The sequence below is a fragment of the Chiloscyllium punctatum genome, chromosome 20 (assembly GCF_047496795.1).
Source record: "Chiloscyllium punctatum isolate Juve2018m chromosome 20, sChiPun1.3, whole genome shotgun sequence".
In the NCBI taxonomy this organism is placed as follows: domain Eukaryota; kingdom Metazoa; phylum Chordata; class Chondrichthyes; order Orectolobiformes; family Hemiscylliidae; genus Chiloscyllium; species Chiloscyllium punctatum.
In genome coordinates, this window is record NC_092758.1 from 76,821,898 (window position 1) to 76,836,572 (window position 14,675).

The following is a 14,675-nucleotide window of genomic DNA, read 5'->3' on the forward strand; positions in this document are numbered from 1 at the left end:
TGTTTGTGTGAAGGTGTATCTGAGGGTATGTGTGTGTCAGTATGTGTAACTGTGGTTCTGGTTGTACATCTGAGTATTTGTGATGGTTTGTGTGTCTGAGTTGGGAGTGTGTGTCTGGGGTTGTTGGACACAATTGAAATTGCTCCATCTCCAGACAGTGCCAGCTGCCCAAGAAAGGACCATGGGGTACCATGCCCCCTGGGCTCCAACTGGTTTATTGGAAGCAGCCATTTGTGTTTCATTTAAATGGAACTCTAGGTGATAGCGATCCTGTGAACAACTGCTGCTGCTTGCTAATCAATAGATCAATCATCTCACATTTGCTGGTTAGCAACCATTGAGAGCTTACATTCCACTCAGTAACTCATTTATCCCCCTGTGTTCTCCTGTTCCTCTCAATAAACACATTCACTTGCTTTGCCATTATTCCATGGTTCCCCCTTCCCAGGTTAACACACTGACTAAGGTCGGCGGCCTTACTTAGCAACAGAACCGATCGGCCGATTATAGCCCACCCAGCAAGTCCCCTGGGTTTGTTAAACAGGCTCCAATGATTCAGCCAGTTTGAGGTGTGATGGAGAATGGAAGGATACGCACTGAGTGTTGGCGATGATGAGTCTGCGGGAGTGAGGGGGACAGAATTGCCCGGCAAGTCACAGGCTGTGGAGTGGCCTTTGAAATGAGAGCCTGTGTTTTGACATCACGTCAGGAATGTGTCAGAGTCATTCCTCACCGTCTCGGTGACAAATCTCTCAGCAGAGCCTGTGGATTATGGTGTCAGGACCAGCTCCTGGATGTGGTCCTTGAGCAGGGTGATGGGGGGGGGGGGGGGTCTGTACAGCTGGGGAGATTCTGCAATTCTGCATTTGTGGGACCCTGCCTTTCACATCTACTTCATTGACTGGAATGTGCTTCCAGACTGGCTGTTCACCTGAAGACTCCCATCCATCCTCCAGGGTGGCACAGTGGCTCAGTGGCTAGCACTGCTGCCTCATAACACTAGGATTCTGGGTTCAATTCCAGCCTTGAGTGACTGTCTGTGTGGGTTTCCTCCAGGTGCTCTGGTTTCCTTCCACAGTCCAAAGATGTGCAGTTAGGTGCAGCAGCCATGCTGAAGTGTTCCAGGGCTGTGCAGACTAGGGAGTTTAGCTAAGGTAATTTTGGGGAAAGGATGAGATGTTCTTTTGGAGACTCGATGGGCTGAATGGCATCCATCTGCACCTTCGGTATTCTACGATTCTATCCTGCCCTCTCTGGGGGATGGAAAGGATCCTATGACATTATTTTGAGGAAGGGTAGAGCCGTACTCCACAGTTCACTAGAAATGGATTATTTGTGATGTTCTTGGGACATAGCTTTAAATTGAGGGGTGATAGATATAGGACAGATGTCAGCGGTAGGTTCTTTACTCAGAGTAGTAGGGGCATGGTATGCCCTGCCTGCAACAGTAGTAGACTCGTCAACTTTAAGGGCATTTAATTGGGTATTTTTAGGCATATGGATAAAAATGGAATAGTGAAGGTTAGATAAGCTTCAGATTGGTTTCACAGGTCAGCACAACATTGTGGGCCGAAGGGCCTGCACTGCGCTGTAAGGTCCTGTGTTCTATGTTCAGGACATTGTGCACTTATGAAAGATGTTGTCTACGACTACAAGTTAATGCTGCCACTGTCCACTTTTCCTGTTATAACTTACACAGTAAAGTTGTAACCTGGTGGAGCTACAGACAGAAATTGGCAGCTGGGGAGCTGTACGGGTTTGTAATGGGGGAGTAGCTGGCAGTTATGAATTTGGACATCACTGGCTCCGAATGCTGGGTTGTAATCTCTCTCACCAGTCATGTAGAAGGGAGAAAGTGAGGACTGCAGATGCTGGAGATCAGAGTCAAAAGGTGTGGTGCTAGAAAAGCAGAACAGGTCAGGCAGTATCCGAGGTGCTGGAGAATCAACATTTCATCATGAAACTTATACTCGAGTGATGACTCTCCTGCTCCTCGGATGCTGCCTGACCCACTGTGATTTTCCAGCGCTACACTTTTTGAGTTATGGCTTCGTGCAATTTTAGTTTGGACACTGTGAAATGGTGATCCACAGAGACTTGGTTTGAAAGTTGATGCCGCAGGATTCTATTAACTTTGTAACGTCCTGGTGCAGGCTATGGTCCAGGGTACAGAAGGATGGAGTTTGGGTGCCTCCACAGATGCACCATCGCGGAGTCCAGATTTTTCATTGGCTCTCTGAATGTATGAATTATTTGAATTAAAATACCAAGTTGAGTTTTGAAAGTGTATCTCCAGGATTTTGTTTTCCCTTATTCATTTATGGGATGCGGGTGTCACCAGCCAGACCAGCATTTATTGCCCATCCCTAATTACCCAAAGGGCAGTTGAGAGTCAACCACATTGCTGTTGGTCTGGAGTCACATGTAGGTCAGACCAGGTAAGGACAACAGACTCCTTCCCTCAAGGACATTAGTGAACCAGATGGATTTTTCCAACAATCGACAATGAATTCCTGGTCATCATTAGCCTCTTAATTCCAGATCTTTTTAATTGAATTCAAACACCACCTTCGGCCATAGTAGTATTGGATCCCAGGTCCCCCTCCATCTTCCTGATGAAGAGCTTATGCCCAAAACGTTGACTCTCCTGCTCCTCGGATGCTGCCTGACCTGCTGTGCTTTTCCAGCACCACACATTTTGTCTCTGAATTAACGGTCTAGCGATAATGCCACAAAGCCTGCTCTACCAGATTCCAAGTCGAGAGACATTGCCCATTACTCAATTCTCTCAGCGTGGCCGACTTAAACCACTGTCATTGTGTCCATGGGATCCAAAGACTCGTACTGATGTGTTCAGCTCTGCCCGGGTTGCTGGATAGAAAGCTGCAATGTTAAGGTCCATCATTCCTATTCCAACAGTGTCCTTCTATAACAGGGCTCCCCTGCCCTGCACTAGCTGACCTCACACACTCGCTGAATGGGATTACCAAGTTTGTGTCAGCTTCAGGAGTCCTTTCTGTTTCTCCAGCAATTTCTGACCTTCTGATTGGGGGAAGGTCATTGGTGAAGCAGCCGAAGATGGCTGGGCCAAGGACACTACCCTGAGGAGCTCCTGCAGAGATGTCCTGGTGACTCCAGAAGAACTGGGTAATGATTGTCACCTCTTAAAGCGAGTGGACATTTTACACAAGCAGTTCTTTAGGTGGAATGAAGTGCACAGCCTATTGTGTAGAGGTTGTGCTTTAGAGACCATCTGTCCGGGAATGGGCAGTTATTTTTGGAGTTATCCACTATGCCCAGCAGAAAAGGGTCCTAAAGTTGGCCCAAATTGCAGAGTACAGTCTCGGTCCAAGTCACGATTGAGTGTTTAGTGCATGGGACTTAGAACAAGAATCAAGAAGTGACAGGAGTGAGCACTTCCACAATGTTGATGCGTGAGAAATGCACATGTTAATGTAAGCAATGGAGATACTCTCAATCTTAAGACAGTTAGGATGCAGGGTAGAGTAAAACTGGAGCAAGACAGGAAATCTCAGGGCAGCAATAAGCAGGAAGATATAAATCAGGCTGAATTCGAGAGAAGGAGGTGGGGATGGGCTCGAAGGAAGGGGCCAGCGTCACATGATGTGCTTTTATTTACTTGTGGTGCCTCCTTGCTGGCCAATCACAGCACAGCTTTGGGTATCCAAGTTCCCGATGATCCAGTGACAGGTTGTATGGTGGGAAAGTCAATGTGGAATAATGAATATCAGTAACATGGAAATTGTTGTTGCTCCCTTGGTTTTTGGAACATGTGGAAAATGAGTGTTGGCACTTAAAAGTTCACTTCAAAAAACGAACCTTTATCCAGAGCAATGCATAAATCTTGAAATAAAAACCAAATGAAATCATGCAGAACTCACGAACAGAGACTAAATGAATTTTGCAGAAAGGTAAGTACATTCCTGTCCACTATCCCTTCTGAATTTATTATATACACAGACGTGACTTAATGTTATGGCATCATGGAGAGATGAAACACCACCAAATTCCTGCTTTGGATGTTACCAATCAGTTGGGTTACATACAGACCGGGTGGTTAAAAAGGCGTTTGGCACGCCTGCCTTCATTGCTCAATCCTTTGAGTACAGGAGTTGGGACGTCATGTTGAGGCTGTACAGGGCATCGTTGAAGTCTCTTCTGGAATACCATGTCCAATTCTGGTCTCCCCGTTATAGGAAGGATATTATTCAGGGGGGAGAGGTTTCAAAAGAGATTGACCAGGATGTTGCTGAGTATGTAAGAGTTGAGTTATAAAGAAAGGCTGGGTTGGCTGGGGCTTTATCACTGGAGTGTAGGGGATGGACAGGTGACTTTATAGAAATTTATGAAATAATGAGGGTATTGATAGAGTTAATGATAGTTGTTTTTTTTCCCCTAGGATGGGGGATTTCAAGATTAGGGGGCACATTTTTAAAGTGAGAGAAGAGAGATTTTAAAAAGACATGAGGGGAAAATGTTTTACACAGAGGGTGGTTCGTGTGTAGAATGAACTTTCTGAGGAAGTGGTGGACGTGAGTACAATTACAACATTTAAGAGACATTTGGGTGAGTATGTGATTAGGAAAGGTTTGGTGGGGGGTGAGGGGGAGGGGAGATTAGGACCAGGGGAAGGCAGGTGGCACTAGTTTAGTTAGGGATTATGTTTGGCATGGACTGGTTGGACCAAGGGGTCTGTTTCCATGCTGTTTGACTCTGTATCTTCTTGGGTAATGTGGACGTGAGGCAGAGGCAGCCTGGCCTGATGCCCTACACACATGCATAGCCAGCCAGCATCCTCTGGTCAGGACCTCTCTGAGTGAGGTACAGGAATTGGGAAGAGGAGAGAAAGCGAGTATCTGAGTAATTGAACCCCTTATTGGGGCATGGGTGAGGAGAGGGAGAACTTTAGGCTGTGGAAGAGCTTGCTTCTGACTTTATAGTGATCTTACAGCTAATAGGAGGGACTGTACCCTATTGCAGACACAATCCTACCATTTAATTCCCTTTGATAGTCCATATACTCACAGGCTCTGATATTGAAAACGGTATATAATTGGCTCATTTAAATCTCCTGAGTAATATTGATTCCCAATGACTCCAGAGTCTTACATTTTATGCAATGAAAGATTCCAGAAACATGAAAGTCCTACTCATCCTGATGGAGATAAAATACAAGCCTGGACAACTTCAACCTTCCTGTCAAATTATCCTGCTGAATTATTGAGATCCACTGGAACCAGGTGGGTGAGGATTTGTCTAAACTTGCAATTTCTGTGTCTCAAACAGTGCAGCTCTCCCTCACTCCTGTGTGGCCGTGTTTGTGTTTCTACTGTGGGGTTTGAACCCTTAACTCAAGTGCAGGACTGAGCTGAGTCAGCACTGACAACTAGGTCAACCCTTAAGTCAGCATTGCCCAGGGATTAAACTTGCCCTCTCAGACTCTTTTACAGTTCAATTACTCATGAAAAAAAAAAGCCGGCTGCGGCATCAAAGAAACCCACCTGTTTCAGCACATATATCAAACCGCAAAATTATATATCGGCAGTCAGGTCTAATTTGTACAGTTTGAATGTTGATGCCAATTCAGAGATTCACGGGGCTACTTTATAGAGTAATTCTAACAGTGGGCACAGCTTAAAGAAATATTTATGTGGTGAAATTATGACGGACAAACCCTTTTTGTACATGTGTTTTTTTGAATTTTACTATGTAGTGTACTCCCAACGGAGTGTGCAATCTGTGTCCAATCAAAGCTGTGTGGAGGGCAGACATCCAAAACTGGAACATTCCGTATTGACTTTTCCAAAGGAGAGTCCGGCAAAATGGCTTCTGAACACAGAACAGGCAGACTTGAGAAAGACAAGGCCCGAGACTTTCAGAATGGCGTCCTACTCACAGAAACTCCCTCTTGGCGCTCAGTGTCCTGGATATACAGCTGTTCCCAGGTGTTCCCTGGTCACCCCATGCTAAGGGGGTTTATTCTGGGGGCATTAGCCCTGAGTTCCACCTCAGGAATGGTTAGTGTCCAGAGTGGGACAAATGTTGAAAATTATGGCACAAGGTCAGTACATACACTGCCCCGTCAGTTCACTTCATTACCCCATCATCGTTTTTTTTCAAATGTACTTTATCATGAGCTTTGGGCACCACTAGTAAAGATAATGTTTATTGCCCCTTTAAAATCGCCGTCAATCTCAGGGGCTTGCCTGGCCACTTCAGAGGGCGATTAAGGGTCAACCATATTACATCTAAACCAGACTAGGTAAGGATAGCAGACTTCCCTCCCTGAAGGACAATACTGACCCAGACGGGTCTTCACAACAACGTCACCATTTGTCAGACTACCTTTCAACTCCTGATTTTTAAAGATTAATTTGAATTACCAGCTGCTGACCTCGTGCCTCGGAGGATTTTGCCTGGATTACCGGTCTGGTAACATTACCCTGACACCACATTCATTTGTGACCATGCATTCAGCTGCGAAGCATTTACACTTTAGAATTCGGTCTGAAACATCTCACCCTCTCCCTGGCTCTTCCTTTCTGAAAAAGCTTTGTTCTTTAACTTTTGATCAGTTGCCCTAATAGTTCATTTTGGGACACATGGACAGATCTTGTTGGGTAAGACTTCTGTGAAGCTCCTTGGGGCATTTCACATTATCATAGGCACTATTCAGAAGCAAGCTGTTGTAGTTGAACTCTCAAACCCACAACAGAGTGTTTGATAGTGGCTTTTGTTCAACCTCTGTCATTGAGTGGGCACTGTATTTGGGAGTGGCAGGTTCGGATATACTGTGTTCCCTGTTCCCTCACTAGTCCTGATATCAGCACACTCCCAGCTATGTAAAGCTGCTGAAATCTCTGCATTGCAACTTAGAGAATTCGGATTCCACTGTGGCAGATTGTGAAACTGAACTCAATAACAAATTGGATAACTTTTAGTCTGCATTGTTCTTGAACCCAACGACTTTCCAAATGCCCTCCTTGCAGGTCTGATATCTATGCGACTCCAAGTCTCAAACCCACTCGGTGGTGGGGATTTGGGGGAGATGAGTGGGGGATGTTATGTTGGTGCGTGGGTGGGGAGGGGTTTGAGAGTCCGGATGTCTGAGCAATGACTCTTAATCTGAGCCGACCTATTAGCATTCCAATTCAGAATTTTCACAATATTGTAAGAAATAGGAGCAGGAGTCATCAATTCAGCCCAAATTAATGTTAGATATGAACAGTTTTCTTTTTTAGCTTCAAATCTTAAGGGGAGTAGGAAACTATTGATCAGTATGTTATCACAGTAATACATCTAACTGAATCCAGTAACTCTGGACATCTGGAAGGTGGCAGAAGTGGGTACTGCAGATGCTGGAGATTAGAGTCAAGATTAGTGTGGTGCTGGAAAAGCACAGCAGGTCAGGCAGCATCCGAGGAGCAGGAAAATCAACATTTCGGGCAAAAGCCCTTCATCAGCCCATGGAAAGATCAAAACCAGAGGGCAGAATTTAAAATATTGTGGAAGACATCATCTAAAGGAAAGGGAACATGTCAAGCATAGGGAAAGCTGTGCACTAACTACAAGGAGTTGCATGAATTTGCGCAAAAGTGTTTAGCTATGAAGAGGCAAAAGCAGCCTTTGGAGCTGGCTGCTTCGAGAGATCAGCTGATGATTCTGGGGAATCATTTAACACCATCCCACAGGTTAACATCACCAGGTCGAAAGGTGAAAACTTGTTTGAGATTGTTAAGAGTGATGACTGCAGAAAGAGAGCATTAAGTATTGGACAGAAAATGCTTTGTGAAGCATTACGTGTTTTTCAGATCTGTGTGAAGCCTTTCCCAATGTTTCACACCAAAGGCCTTAAAGGTGAAGTTATGAGATAGAAAAAGACACATCTCACCAGGATAAGTGAATCTGAGAGGCTAATGCAATGGGAAGAAAGAAGATGGAAGTCCCAGATTGGGAACATTTAAACTAACTTCACTTACTCAGCTGAAACAACGAACTAAAGCTTGGATCTATAACCCGAAATATGCCAGAAGGTATCTCAGCTGAAGGAAGCCTTAAGCTTATGCTGGTGACCCAATACATGCCAAAAGAGATTTGCATGCCACAATGAATTGACTGCCAAGCAAATGCTACAAGATTACAATGATGTTTTTACAGGTCGAGAGTTTTTCTGGAGAATACCACTCGAGGATTGCGGTGTATACAACAACACTTACAATAGCAAGTTATGACTTGGAGGAGCCGCTGTTGGACTGGAATGTACAAAGTTAAAAATTACACAGCACCAGGTTATTGTCCAACACGTTTATCTTAACATCCATAACCACCTGATGAAGGAGCAGCGTTTTGAAAGCTAGTGCTTCCAAATAAACCTGTTGGACTATAACCTGGTGTTGTGTGATTTTTAACAATAGCAAAACATCTACTTTTGCCTAAAGTGGTATCTGATGAGTGCCAGAATTAAAGTAGTTTGATAGAAAGCCAAATTTCACTTTGATAAAACTGCAACGTTGCCAGGGCTGAGCACTGGAGAGCCGGTCAGAGTACAGACATTCAATCCTCTCAGCAAGATACAGTTCTCACAGCAACATCAGAACCTGCGTTGTGTCACCTTGATGGTGTTTGTTGAATGTGAATGACTAGCTATATCGTCGTGACAGCAAACATCATCATACAACTGGAGAAACTGTGCTTTCACAGCGGTAGCTAATCAGGTAGATGTGATCCCATACCAGCACAAAGCACAGAACAAACATCAGTCCCAGAGATCTGCTACAGCCTGGAAATGAAAATGAATCAGCAACATTTCCCATCAGAACTGTCCTTTGTCATGCGAATGACAATCCAGAAAAGGAACAACAATCTGGGAACAAATCAATACCAGATGAACAGCTGACAAAAACATGCATGTTTACCATCGGGAAACCTGCATAGTTTAAAGACAATGCATGTGCAAGGACAGGTGGAAGTGAAACTGACTAGAGATAATACATGGTTCTGTTAACAACTTCCTGTGTGAACATGGGTATTGGGTACGATGTGTACTTTACAAACTATGCTATGTTTTATGGAAAGGGGGTATTTGAAAGAAAATGAAACAATATACACTTAGTGGATTGGTGGCTTGCTGTGACATCACTCTTTGTTGTAGGTGACTTTGTACGTAATCTTCAGTAGCCATTAAATGTAAGTCTTGGAGCATTGTCTAAACTCAGCCACAAGGGGAAACCCTCGCTATATCTGTTCTGTCAAAATCGTATCTGCTTCATAATTAGAGCAGGCAGCTGCGATGGAGAGATCACCTTGATTGCTGAAGCTTTACTTTCTAAAAGGGTGTGGATGAAACCATTGTGTGACTGTGAGAAGAGATCTCAACATGGTCTCTCTCTATTATCTCTGAGGACATAGTGCTGTGAGGGTGCGCAGGGTGAATTAGTTCCATGGACAGGAGGAAGAAGCAGCCTCAGAGGTCTAGCCAATGAGGGCAACAGCACAAGGGAGGGACTCCTTCCCAGATACAATGATGCAAATGGTTTAATGACTGACAGAGGGGGAAGGTCAATGAGACTCCTCTATTCATGTGTAACCCCATCATTCAGTTCCCTCAGTTCAACACACTACACCAATCTGTGGGGTGGCACGGTGGCTCAGTGGTAAGCGATGTTACCTTACATCGGCAGGAATCCAGGTTCGATTCTAGCCTCGGGCGACTGTCTGTGTGGAGTTTGTACATTCTCTCCCTGTGTCTGCGTGGGTTTCCTCCAGGTGTTCTGGCTTCCTCCCACAGTCCAAAGGTGTGCAAGTCAGGTGAATTGGCCGTGCTAAGTTGCATTAGTCAGAGGGAAATGGGTCTGGGTGGGTTACTCTTTGGAGGGTCAGTGTGGCCTAGTTGTTTCCAGACTGGAGGGAATCAAATCTAATCTATTTATTCACCAGAGAGAGAGAGAGAGAGAGAGAGAGAGAGAGAGTGCAACACCTCCTCACTTCTCCTACTCGTATTGCTGCCCAGTCACAGCCACCCTCAGTCTCACCTTCCACACACACAGCCTGTCAACGCATTCAGTGCCTCACAACACTCTTCATGTTCACAATACCCGAGAAGAGAATGCGGATCTCCAGGAAGGGGAAGATCAGACGGCTTCCTCGCTACAAGTTGAGGGTCTGATGGATCTGGTAGTAAGGATGGCCACAGTGGGTGGCCACTTGGTCTCAGAATCAGAAATCTCCACATGGCAGACTCACCCTGACTTCATGTTCATAGGCAATGAAACATGGTTCCTTCAATGATGAATGAGGACTATCCTACCTTGTCAGTGCAGACCCATCCCTTGTCTGTAATCCTCTGTTGAATGAGGCCTGTTGCTGACCTTCAGGGAGTCTTACTGACACTATCCTCTGTAACCCTCTATAGGGATCTCCAGTTGTCTAGTTTAGTCCACAGTCAGCTGTCTACAGTTTGTCCAGTATAATGGTGCAAAACCACAAACTGCTGTAACTAGAAGAGGCTGTAACAGGTAACTTGATGTTATAGGTTATGTTTATCTGACAGAGGCCAGCCAGAGTACCCTCGATGATGGGCCTTACTAATTTGAGATCCTAAGTAGTTCTCCTATCAAACCCATATGACACCATCACAGCTGGTGGTGCTGAAGGCACTCCTCAGTATTAACCTTCTGATACAATATCTCCCATTATTAACGTTATCCGCTGCGTACAGAATTACTTCTATTGCCCCCGCATTCCCCCTCCAAGTCCCTGACTCCACAATTTCACACTGTCCGGAGGTCTCACAGTACTCGCAGAATTTAATCTGAATTGAATTTGTGAATTAAATGATTTATCACTTGTGCTTAAAAATCAAACACAGGGGAAAGTGTGTAATGTGTTGCCAAGCTCCGGCGCCATTTTGAGTGGCCAAAGATATTCAGATACAACGCCCCTGCACCACAGTCTTTCTAAGGGCACCACACCGGGACCACCATCACCGCTACTGCATTCCAGGAGCACCACACCGGACCACCATCACCGCTACTGCATTCCTGGAGCACCACACCAGGACCACCATCACCGCTACTGCATTGTGATAGCACCACACCGGGACCACCATCACCGCTACTACATTGTAATAGCACCACACCGGGACCACCATCACCGCTACTACATTGTAATAGCACCACACCGGACCACCATCACCGCTACTGCATTCCAGGAGCACCACACCGGACCACCATCACCGCTACTGCATTCCAGGAGCACCACACCAGGACCACCATCACCGCTACTGCATTGTAATAGCACCACACCAGGACCACCATCACTGCTACTGCATTGTAATAGCACCACACCGGGACCACCATCACCGCTACTACATTGTAATAGCACCACACCGGACCACCATCACCGCTACTGCATTCCAGGAGCACCACACCGGACCACCATCACCGCTACTGCATTCCTGGAGCACCACACCAGGACCACCATCACCGCTACTGCATTGTGATAGCACCACACCGGGACCACCATCACCGCTACTACATTGTAATAGCACCACACCAGGACCACCATCACCGCTACTGCATTCCAGGAGCACCACACCGGACCACCATCACCGCTACTGCATTCCAGGAGCACCACACCAGGACCACCATCACCGCTACTGCATTGTAATAGCACCACACCGGGACCACCATCACCGCTACTACATTGTAATAGCACCACACCGGGAAAACCATCACCGCTACTGCTTTCCTGGAGCACCACACCGGGACCACCATCACCGCTACTATGCGCCAGGAGCACCACAACAGGATCACCATCACCGCTACTGCATTCCAGGAGCACCACACCGGGACCATCATCACCGCTACTATGTGCCAGGAGCACCACACCGGGACCACCAACACTGCTACTGCATTCCAGGAGCACCACACCGGGACCATCATCACCGCTACTACGTGCCAGGAGCACCACACCGGGACCACCATCACCGCTACTACGTGCCAGGAGCACCACACCGGGACCACCATCACCGCTACTGCATTGCTGGAGCACCACACAGGGACCAGCATCACCGCTACTGCATTCTAATAGCACCACACCGGGACTACCATCACCGCTACTGCGTTCCTGGAGCACCACACCGGGACCACCATCACCGCTGCTACGTGCCACGAGCACCACACCGGGACCACCCTCACCGCTACTGCATTCCTGGAGCACCACACCGGGACCACCATCACCGCTACTACATTCCAGGAGCACCACACTGGGATCACCATCACCGCTACTGCATTCTAAGAGCACCACACCGGGACAACCATCACCGCTACTGCATTCCTGGAGCACCACACCGGGACCACCATCACCGCTACTGCATTCTAAGAGCACCACACCGGGACAACCATCACCGCTACTGCATTCCTGGAGCACCACACCGGGACCACCATCACCGCTACTGCATTCGTAGAGCACCACACTGGGACCACCATCACCGCTACTACGTGCCAGGAGCACCACACCGGGACCTCCATCACCGCTACTACTTGCCAGGAGCACCACACCGGGACCACCATCACCGCTACTGCATTCCAGGAGCACCACACCGGGACCAATATCACCGCTTCTGCATTCCAGGAGCACCACACCGGGACCACCATCACCGCTACTGCATTCCAGGAGCACCACACCGGGACCACCATCACCGCTACTGCATTCCAGGAGCACCACACCGGGACCAATATCACCGCTTCTGCATTCCAGGAGCACCACACCGGGACCACCATCACCGCTACTGCATTCGACGAGGACCACACCGGGAGCACCATCACCGCGACTGTATTCTAAGAGCACCACACCGGGGCCACCATCACCGCTACTGCCTTCTAAGAGCACCACACCGGGACCACCATCACCGCTACTACATTCGACGAGGACCACACCGGGAGCACCATCACCGCGACTGTATTCTAAGAGCACCACACCGGGGCCACCATCCCCACTACTGCATTCCAGGAGCACCACACCGGGACCACCATCACCGCTACTGCATTCCAGGAGCACCACACCGGGACCACCATCACCGCTACTACGTGCCAAGAGCACCACACCGAGACCACCATCACCGCTACTACGTGCCAAGAGCACCACACCGGGACCACCATCACCGAGTCTGCATTCCTGGAGCACCACACTGAGACAACCATCACCGCTACTGCATTTCTGGAGCACCACACCGGGACTTCCATCACCGCTACTGCATTCGACGAGGACCACACCGGAACCACCATCACCGCAGCGGCTTTCCTGGAGCACCATACCAGGACCACCATCACCGCTACTGCATTCTATGTACACCACACTGGGACCACCATCACCGCAACTGCATTCCAGGAGCATCACACTAGGAACACCATCACCGGGACTGCATTCCTGGAGCACCACACCGGGACAAGCATCACCGCTACTGCATTCCTGGAGCACCACACCGAGACCACCAACACCGCTACTGCATTCTAAGAGCACCACACCGGGATCACCATCACCGCTACTGCATTCCCGGAGCACCACACCGGGACCACCATCACCGCTACTGCATTCTAAGAGCACCACACCTGGATCACCATCACCGCTACTGTATTCTAAGAGCACCACACCGGGACTACCATCCCCACTACTGCATTCTAAGAGCACCACACCAGGACCACCATCAACGCTACTGTATTCCAGAAGCACCACACCGGGACCACCATCACTGCTACTACATTCCAGTAACACCACACTGGGTCTCCATGCCATCTCTCTCACCAATCCACCAGGAGTAATGATTAGCACCTCCCACAAGGCCTCAAGTTGAAGCCCAGCATCCGATGACAATGCCGACCACAGAGGCTGCCTTCCCCTCTGACCACAGATGTTTTCGCCATCTTGAACCCATAACCTTGAGCCCGCACTGGTGGGCCCACCAATCTCTTCAGAGTTGGTGAATTTTTAACTGTGTAAAGACCATGAGGCCACAAGCTAGAGGAGCAGAATTCGGACATTCAGTCCACTGAGCCTGCTCCACTATTCAATCATGGCCCTTTCTCAACCCCATTCTCCCTGTAATCCCTTCACTAACCCACAACCCAAGCCCCGTCTCTGAATTGAAAGCTGGTGTTTTTTTTTCTGACAGAGTGTGAGACCTGGAAATGGCCTCAAACTGGAGCAGATTTAATCTTGAACATTTCATTCATTGAGGAAGTCGGCCCTGTTGAATGAAGCGATTCCTCCTTCAGTTTCCTAACTCTCCAAAACAAGTGCTTTCTTCTTTGGGGCTTCCTGAAAAAAAACTGGAGGAGGTCTTTTTTTTTCCCTAAAATTCTCCTGAGTTGATTATCATTGATCGGAGTTTGATTCTCAATCTGGCGATAAATCTATACTGAATTTTGGAAACACTTTATTTTTGTTTTTTTGATTAGTTCAGCCACCCTCATTTGGCCTCAATAATCTTAGTAATGGAGCTATCATGTTTACATCTTGTTCTACATTTTGAGGATTGCTAAACAAGTTATCTTTCACTGGTACTGAGGATTCTGCCTGGTTGGATTAGGAAGTCAAGTGTTTGATTTGAATTTATGTCTTCTGAATCACTTCCTTTCTGCTACTGCTATCAGTTC